The 9,455-nt window shown below is 40.5% G+C and overlaps 1 non-coding gene across 1 annotated transcript; it reads left to right on the plus strand.

The window, feature by feature from the left end:
- Positions 1-9,095: 9,095 nt before the first annotated feature.
- Positions 9,096-9,234, plus strand: LOC111757930 (small nucleolar RNA SNORA2/SNORA34 family). Its single transcript, XR_002792177.1, has one exon. It is a non-coding gene; the product is annotated as a small nucleolar RNA SNORA2/SNORA34 family (small nucleolar RNA).
- Positions 9,235-9,455: the final 221 nt, after the last annotated feature.

Here is a 9,455-nt window from a genome sequence, read left to right on the forward strand (position 1 = left end):
CTGATAGTGAGCAACTTCCTGTTAGCAGAAAAGGAGAGGCACTGAACTGCTCTTTGGTCAGCAGAAAAGTGAATTCAGAAGAGTAAGCAGGACTAGTTTTCCCTCGCTTGCCAAACTCTCCCCATGCCTGTAAGCTGAGCACTCCCAATGCTCCCTCCATGCCCTAGCTCTGCCATCTGCTCCCTTCTTTCCTATTCTTTACCCTTCCTTTTTCCTTCATCCCCTAGATTTTTGCACAAAGTTAGCAGTTAAACATTTTCCAGCTTTAAAACTCTCATTGTATGCTTTAAGAAGATTATTTATGGAATGCAAAAAAATTCATAATAGCCCACTATAATGAATGGGTTTCAAAACAGTAGGTAATGCATGATGCTAATTTTATGTTTAAGAGATAGAATATTTGGAGACATATCAAAAATTAACAGTGATCTTTTTTAGACATATGGAGCCATGAGTGATTTTAATATGCTTTTTTCCTTAACTAAATCCATTTCATCTTTATAAAAAGAAATGTTGTTACTTTAAAATTACACATTTCAGGCCACTGCAGTAAATTTAATGCACACTAGCTGCCTCGCTATTGAATGCAGCACCTTGTAGTACATGCTGAAATAATATAGAACCAAACCGCCTTCCTTGACCTCAAAGAACCTACAGCCTAACTAGTCAGAGAATTTGGTCAGACGATATACAAGTGATCAAAATATTAAACGGATTTTACTGTTAAAGTAAGTTTTTAAATTTTAGAACACTTTTAGATTTACTGAAAAGTTGGGATTTAGTTCATACTTGATTCCAATTACCTTGAAATTTACGATATCCTTTCCTTACTTTAGGATTCCACCAGGACAGCACACAACATTAGTTGTGTATCTCTTAAGGACCCTTTAGTTTGGGACATTTCAGCTTCCCCTTGTCTGGATGAAGTATTAGTGGGGGAGATTTTTCAGAATGTCCTTCAGCTGGGATTTGTCTGATGCTCTTCCCGATATTAAGAACTTACGGGGTTTTTGAGAGAAAGACCCCAGAGGTAAAGTGCCAATTCCATATCCCCGGTGCATGCTATCAGATGCATGATTGATCATGATGAATGTTAACCTTGATCACCTGTCTGGTGGTTACTATTTGCCAGGTTTTCCCAATCTTGTGAGGTTACAATTTTTCCCATGTCCCTAGTGTAAGAAGTCTTTGGAAAGAAGTCACACTTCAGTCTGCTCAGATTAGGAGTTGTGCTCAGCTCCTTGGCAACAGAGAAAACATATAATTACTTGGAGTTCTGCATGTGAACTTTCTCTTCTCCCATTAATTTGTTTGTTCGATCATTATATATATATGTATCAATGTGGACTCAAACATATTTGGTTTTGCTTTGGGTTATAAACCATTACTGCTTATTTTCTTGCACAAATGTCCTCAGCTTTAGTCACTGGGAATTTTTCAGTGTCCCTCTGACAAGACAAAACAAGACAAACTCCGTCAATATGGGAGTTTGTCTTGGTTTAGATACTTCCTTATTTTCTGACTCATCAGCTACGTTTCCTCCCCCAGTTATAAAATCAGTCATTTCTTCAAGGATCTTTCCTTCCTATTATTGGAGAATAGTATTGAAATCAGGTTTTGGACATTATGTATGCTTATTGTTACTGAAGTGTAATTGTTCCCAGGTTGCTTAGGTGACCGAGCAAGAAGATACACTTGAGTATACTAACACATGGGCAAACACAGATCTATAAATATTTCTACATGAACTATCTGTTGGATACTAAGGCACAAGAGTTTATATTAGAGATCACTGAGTCTACCTAGTTACTGTATGACTCAATCTAGACTATTCCCCTGGCTTATTTATAATTTCTCCTCCAATAATGAGATAGATATCAATAGAAATCACGATCTCCGCAAATAAGACCAAATTATTAACATATTTTTAAAGGTCTTGGTTCTTTGAATGCACTGCCAGGCTTGACAGCTGCTTTCCTGATCAAATTATACTGATCCTCCTTCCTAACTTGTCAGTGCCTAGTATCCGGTCAGTAAAGTAACTTTGAAATAGTATTTGTTGCTTGAATGAAGTTGAGACTGAGGTTTGAGATGATGTGGATGCACTAGGAGCATGGAAAGGAAGGACAAGGTGAAGCGGAGTGTTTGCGCCAGAGAGGCTGCCCTAAGATTAAGAGATGTTCCAAATTTGGACAGAAGAGATGAGGCCACTGTCCCAATACACATGAAATAAATGTTCATGAAAACCTCTGCTGTTTTCCTGGGGAGTGAAGGCTGCCATTCAAACCAGCATATTTAACTATAAGGATCAATTTCTTCACTGACAAGAGTTAAAAACAGCGAGCAATCTGTGAAACACTAGCCCCAGCAAATCTATTAAAAACTCTTGCAGACATCACTCCTGAATTAGGTCAGCTAAAACATGGAGATAGAACTGGCAACAGAATGTTTTTTAGGCTTTCTTCTTCCAGGAAACAGGGAGCAGGGGTTCATGCAGACATTCGTGATGTGTTGCATTTGAAGGCAAGAAGGCACAGTCATGCAAGGTTGACCACAAAACTTCACCCCTTCTTTCTTGCTCATCCTGCACGTGCCTGTGAGCCCCATACTATCATCCTATTCTCCCACAAGAGCTCACTGCACTGCTGGTGTCAAGTAGGTTAACTTGAACTTTTAATACTTGAATGCAACCTCCTGTGTCACTCCTTCCTCTCCTGTCTGGCCACACTGAACTTTTGTCTCTGCTTCAAACTCCTTCATGGCCCCAATGTCACTTTTCTCAGGCCAACTCTCCCTGACTGTGCTGGAAATTCAGGCTTCTTGGTCACATAACCTCTTAGAATCATTTTCCCATTCTGCTGAGCATTTAGGTTAGCACAGAAAACAACTGTTGTTAATGGTTTACACTTGTTTGTTTTAGACTTTGAAGAATAAATCTCTAAATGCAGGCTGTAATCTCTTCCACCAGACTGCAAGGGTGATATCATGCCAATTACTTGTTGCTGCAGAACAAATTATCTCAGAATTTAGCGGCTTAAAATTACAGCCATCATTGTTTCGCCTGTGAACCTGCAATTGGGCAGGATTGGTAGGGACAGCTCCTTTCTGTTTCTCAAGGCACCAGCTCCCCTAGAGTTGGAGAATATACTCAGAGAGGAACGCTCTCCATGGCAGGCAGGCAGTTCTGGTGACCATTTATCTGCCTTTCTCCTCTGGGTTCTGAAACAAGTCTCTCAAGTGAATGGGATGGTAATTGTAAGTTTCCAAAGGCCTCAGACTAGCAATTGATTAGTTTCTATCATTTCTGCCATATTTTATTGGTTAGCAATCACAGGAGCCAGATTCAAGAAGAGGAGAAATTTCCCCTCCTCTTCAATGGAAAGAGTATATTTTGAAAATTCCATAAGTGTGATTTTTTTTCCCCCTACATACCACCCTCACTGTTCTCTGAGCATCTAGTAAAAGCCTAATACAGAAGAAATGGAGAGTTGAAGGAGAAAAATGCATGTGTGGGCTCTCTTGAAAGTGGGATCCTCTGCTTGGCCATAGTATTTTTGAGCTCTGTGACTAAGTTTTGCCTACAAGCCAACCTGTCGTACCAAACCATCGCCTGGGCCACTCATGCCAGCAGATACTAATTTATTCAAGCCTGCCCCTCACTGCTTCCCAATTCACTTTCTTATAGTTGTGAGGGAAGATAGCAAACAAGTCACTCTCTCAATTAGCAAAAAACAGCAATTATAGACACTTGCCTGAAAATACCGTGTACTTTAAATTAGTTACAAATGACTAAGGCAAGTAATACCCACCTACAGCTGACATTCAACACACCCACAGAGAGCTCATAACCATGCATCTAAAATCACCAGAGAAATCAGCTCTGTATAAAGACTGCTTGAGTATCTACCCACTTACAAATCTTAAAAACAGGCTTGTTCATTCATTCACTCCAACCCACCCTTCTCCTCCTCCTTCTAGGCCTGGTTATCTATCCAAAACCCATAGTGAGCATCTACTACATGCCAGGCACCATTATAAGTGCTTTTTGTGAGTTAATTAAATGCTACAACCTATGACATCTGTTCTATTATTATCATTCCAGTATTCATCAGCTATCCTGTAGGTGAGACACACTACCCAACAGCCACCATTTAAAGCAAGAGAGGTTTAATTTAGCTGATAGTTTCACGAGTCTCAATATATAGTTATCTGGCTCTAAGGCAGAGCCCTCAGGCAGAAGGACTGGGTAAGCAAAGCTGCACAGCCAGAAAGTAGAGCAGAAGAACAAGGGCCAGCGCAAAAGTTCAAAGGATTAGACACAGACCCTCACTTCTATGACTCATCCAATACACCTTGAAGTGTCTTCCACCAACCCCCAGAGGATATCTTAGCGCCAATCAAGTTGAAACTGCATCCTAATCACATTAATGTCCCTATGGTGGGCATACAGGGAGCTGGTCTCATGACATTCACTCATGGGGATGCCTTTGTTGATCTCCTCCCCTCAAATGTGAGAACTTTTATCTCTCCTCTAATGAGTATAATATGTCAAAGGTGATGAGATGCAGGTGATCACATTATAGTGTTCCTATTACTGATGTCTTTCTTTCCAGTGCTGGCTTTGAAGAGGCCACCTGCCATGAGTCTCACAGCCACAAGAAAATAAATCTTGCCAGCAAGCTGAGTGAGTTTGGAAGTTGAGTCTCCCCAGTCAGAGCACCAGATGAGAAAGCCACCTGCTTGACATCTGGATTGTACACAGCCTTGCAGAAGACACAGTTAGACGGCTTTTGGACTCCTGGTCCAGAAAACTGAGACTGTAAATGCAGGTTATTCTGAGCCACTCTGTTTGTGCTGCTTTGTGATGCAGCAGCAGTTAAGTAACACCCATTTTACAAGGGAGGGCATCTGGGGGTACTCAGGACATTGTTGAGGGCTCCCAACTCCTTAGACTGAGCCTTGTAGCATAAATCCAGCGCAATTCGGCAGGTAACTGAGAAGCCTAATCTCTCAGCTAGAAACACCCTGTTGTTCATGGAGTTATGACATAGACAATACAATACTAGAGCACATTATATACTACATACTCAGATTCACTAGAGTGGTCTTAGGCCAGCTCGAAGGTAGAAACTGCCACCATCCTGTAGCATGATTGGAAATATTTGGGCAAACTATTGCATCTGTACTGAATAGGTACTGACATTTTTCTTTTAATTATTTTCCACATAATACAGTATAGCAATAATTTACATAGCATTGACAATGTATTGGCTATTATAAGTAACCTAGAAATGACTTGAAGTACACAGAAGAATGACTATAGTTTCTGTGTGCAAATATCATGATGCCCCTTTATATAAGAGGCTTACACATCTGTGGATTTTGATATCTTCAGGGAGCCCTGGAACAAATTTCACATGATTCTGAGGGAGGCTTGTGTATTCCTTGAAGATTTACAATGCATGTTAAGGCACCAAGAGGTGCTGGGAATCTTAGTTTTCTAACTTTAGTCACTCCATTGCATCCAGCAGTTTCCTATGCATTTATTGCAGTTTTGTTTGTCCTATGAACTAACACAAGCTAGTATCTCCTGAAGCTATAAGACATACGATTGGGGGAGATGTATACCCTTCAATTTCATGCTAAAGAATAGCTTTCTAAGGGAATGTCCAACTTCTTATTATTTCTTACAAAAAGACAGAAAAAACAATATCATTTCTGTTTAATGAGAGTGTCTGGCTGAAGAGGTGAACTGAGAATGACTCTACCAAATGTGCCATCCTCTAAAATAATAGGACGCTGTCTCCTCTGCTTCAAAGAAGAGAAAACTTTCCACTTTCATGATTGTCTAGTTATTTGAAGGTCTCAAACGGACTTGTCTGGACACAAGCTTCAGAGCATTCCACATTAATTACAAGTGTCCATTAGAAGGCCCAGGAGTGGCTCTGTAGGCAAATAAATGGGGCCAGAACAGATCTGTAAAAGTGCAAGGCCCAATATAAATCAGACCAGATCCACCAGGGGTCTTCACTGGGTCCAGGAGTATGATTTCTCCATAAAATGATTCATAGCTGCTTCTTCCATATAAATATGTTGTGCTTAGAAGGAATTTTTACCATCTATTCCAGGCATCAGACTCACAGATACAGCACAGAAAGGGAACATAATTTGGCTATAAAAATAGTTTAATAAGTGATTTTATATAACTGAAATGCCAGTTCCTTTACTACATCTTCCCACTCATTTTACAACCAGTTAATATTTTGCTGAACTTTTGCGGTGCTTTCTACTCAGCCACCTCTGCAATCTTTTTTGCCTGTTTTTCTGCCACAGCCATGGAAATAAAGCTGTCAGTTGGTCTATGAAGTAATTTTTCTTGTCTGGCAAATTGTATAGAGGCAACCACAACCTCCTACCTGCTCCACTATATAACAGAAGAAGCCTATCTTAACAAAGCAGAATTTAAATACTCTCAATCTGTGTTATCTGTGGCATCTAGGACGAAAGAAGTGAAAATATATTTCACAGACATTTTTTGACCTTGTTCCAAGGGGAATACTTAGACACAGCTATTAAGCAGCCTGTGTGTTGACATGCTTAGAGATGTTATATAGCTCTCCAGCAGGAATATCTCAAGGTATCTGAACTGAAATAATAAATGTGGCTGCTCTTTAAAGGAAGAAGGATACAGCAAGAAAGTGCCCCAGAAGAAGAAGATTAAGAACTGAAGTGAGCTAATGGCATACAGTGGTTAGGCTTTGAATATGATGAGGATTTATGGTTTCAATTAGTGCTGGAGAGCAATTTCAGAAAGTTATTAGCAGGCAACTGGCATTCTCAAAGATGGCTCATTTGTGTATTGCTGAAGATTAGCTGGGTCTTTTAGTTGTTTACAAACACACATGGTGGCTTCTATTCAAAGTGAGGAAGTGACTGCAATATTACATATTCAGAGCTCTTTAGCACAGATGAAGCCTGGTGCTTTGGTTTCTTACTACTCCTGTGTGGGCAAAGCAAAACTCAATTTTGCAACATATTCTTTAGCTTTTTTTTTTTTTAAAGGTAAGTTTTCCCTAGTTCACTTGAATAGCTTCCTCCATTCAGCACACTCCCTCATATTTAAAAATTCTTAAATGCCTCGAATACTCCATGTTGTGTTGCATAGAATACAAATTAATTTTTAAAATCTCCCTATTGAATTGTTTTGTACTGAAACTCATAAATCGTTATGTCAGATTTGTGCATATTTTTCTCTTTTAAACCTTTGGGGCACGATTCATATGGTGCAAAAATTCTCAAATAGATTAGAATCCTGGTTGAGGCATCTGCAAGCATAACAAAAAGTGCTCATTCCCAGAGCACTTAAAGCTGTGTCTGGTTTTTTTCCACAATAAACCATGGAAGGTGCTATATCACCTCAAGCAAGCAAACCTTGATCTCAGCATCCCACTGAGCACTGAGCCAGTGTCCAGGAAAACAAAGAAACACTTCCCTCAAACAGTGACACTCGGATCCCTCACAGGACAACAGGTCCTTCTTCCAGGGAGATGTGTCTGCCGTAGATCAGCCACTCTTCCGCATCAATCTGTTCTAGATGACTTTACAGCATATGGTTTCTTGACCTCAAGTCAAGCACTTATCCATTTCTTTATTTTCCCTATTTATTTTTATTTAACAGACCCAAGAGTCAAAATCTAAACTCAAGATAGAAAGCACAGAGGAAAGACCATTAATTGATGGAGTCCGACATCGTCATACATTTTTTTTAGCTTTAGTTATAATTATCTCTAAATTTGAAACTGTTTCTAAATTATGACAATTGTAACCCATTGACTGTTGTAGATTTTGGATCCATCTTCTCTAGTCCATTACTGGTAGAAATTTCTCAGTTTTCTGGCTCTTCCAGCCTATCCTGTGAATATGAATACACTACTAGAGCCAGAGAAAGTCCTTAAACAATCATGCATAGTGGCTTAGAGTTGAAGGCCCCAGGCCTGCTAGCATGGGAATAATATATACACAGGGGTTTTGAATGGTCAGTATTGTGGGAGTTCTTTTCAGGAGCAAGCTGCTTCAAGTTATCTGCCTGGATTCAAGTGCAATGAATGGAAGATGACCTTTGTATTCTAATAATTCCAGTTACTTGGACAAAGTTCTAGAATGTAAATCATATAGCCTCTATTAGGTTCACACAAGTGCCTGCGCCATGTAACATGAGTTACACAAAGAAACACATAAAGAGAACACATCAAGATATAAGTAAACCAGGGAAGGGTGATGGCTCCTAGAAACCCAGGCATTGCCATGTCAGGAGTAAAGAAGGATAAAAAGAAAGCAGAAAAAAATGAACCCCAAAAAATTGACTCACTGATGTTAGAACAGTCTTCTCATTATCATATAAGTACACAAAAGTATGAAGTCTTGGTGTGGGAAGCCCCATAATTGGCTGCCACCTTATATCTGCAGGCCACAACACCTTAATGCCCTCTAGGAGTTAAGTTTGGTAGTTAAGCAGCACCTTGCCTCCCTAGCTTGGTTGGCCTGGCCTATTCAGGAATTATGCTAATCAGGCCACCTTATGAGCCCGCGCATAGGGAATTTGAAAATTTGAATTAAGCTATGACCCTCAGTCTTGCCACTGTTGCTAAGTTACCTGCTGACGTCTCAGAACCCAACTCCCTCCTCCCCAATACCCTATATATTTGTTACTCATTCCTTGAATAAATAGACTTGATTGGACTTTGTCTTGTCTCCATTCTTTGGGTCTCTTGTTTCCTTTTCATCCCCACTCCCCCTCTAGGGTCTCTGTGGACTTACCCCCAGGCGGGGACAAGTGGTGCCCCAATGTGGGACTTTAGTGAGGGATGCTGTTCGTGAGCTCAAAGTAGAAAAAGGAAAATAAAATAGAGGACCGAGGTGGGAGCCTGCCACACCGCTTAACCTCAGTAAGTGAATAGCGATTATGGGACAAGAAAGTAGCCAGCATGAGATTTTTGTTGAAAGTTTAGAAAAGCTTTAAAGACACAAAAATTTAGCTGTGTCCATTAGGACAAGAAATGAGCCAACATGAGATTTTTGTTAAAAGTTTAGGAAAGTTGGCCCTGAGTCAAGGCCGGCAGCTTCCTGACGCTGTTGGTTTCAAGCAGGAGCCTAAAGAGATGTCTTTCTATGGTCTGTTGGCCAATTCAGAACTTGGGCAGTGAAAAATGGTCAATTCACTAGAAAGAAACAGCTTGAAGCAACTCCTCCCCCACCCTGGTGAGTGGCTGTGAGCATGGCAGGCTCTGGTGGCCCAGGACAGGAGCCACAAGTGTTTACTGGGACCCAAGCCATACTGGGACCTAGCGCCAAGAAACCAAGCAACCCCTCTCCCCTTCCCCCCATGTTTTGTTTTGTTGAACTTCAATATACATGAAAGTATGGACAGCTATTTTGAAGAGAATGACAGACTCTAC

The sequence above is a fragment of the Cavia porcellus genome, unplaced genomic scaffold (assembly GCF_034190915.1).
Source record: "Cavia porcellus strain 051 isolate PalLab524CR breed Dunkin Hartley unplaced genomic scaffold, mCavPor4.1 scaffold_13, whole genome shotgun sequence".
In the NCBI taxonomy this organism is placed as follows: domain Eukaryota; kingdom Metazoa; phylum Chordata; class Mammalia; order Rodentia; family Caviidae; genus Cavia; species Cavia porcellus.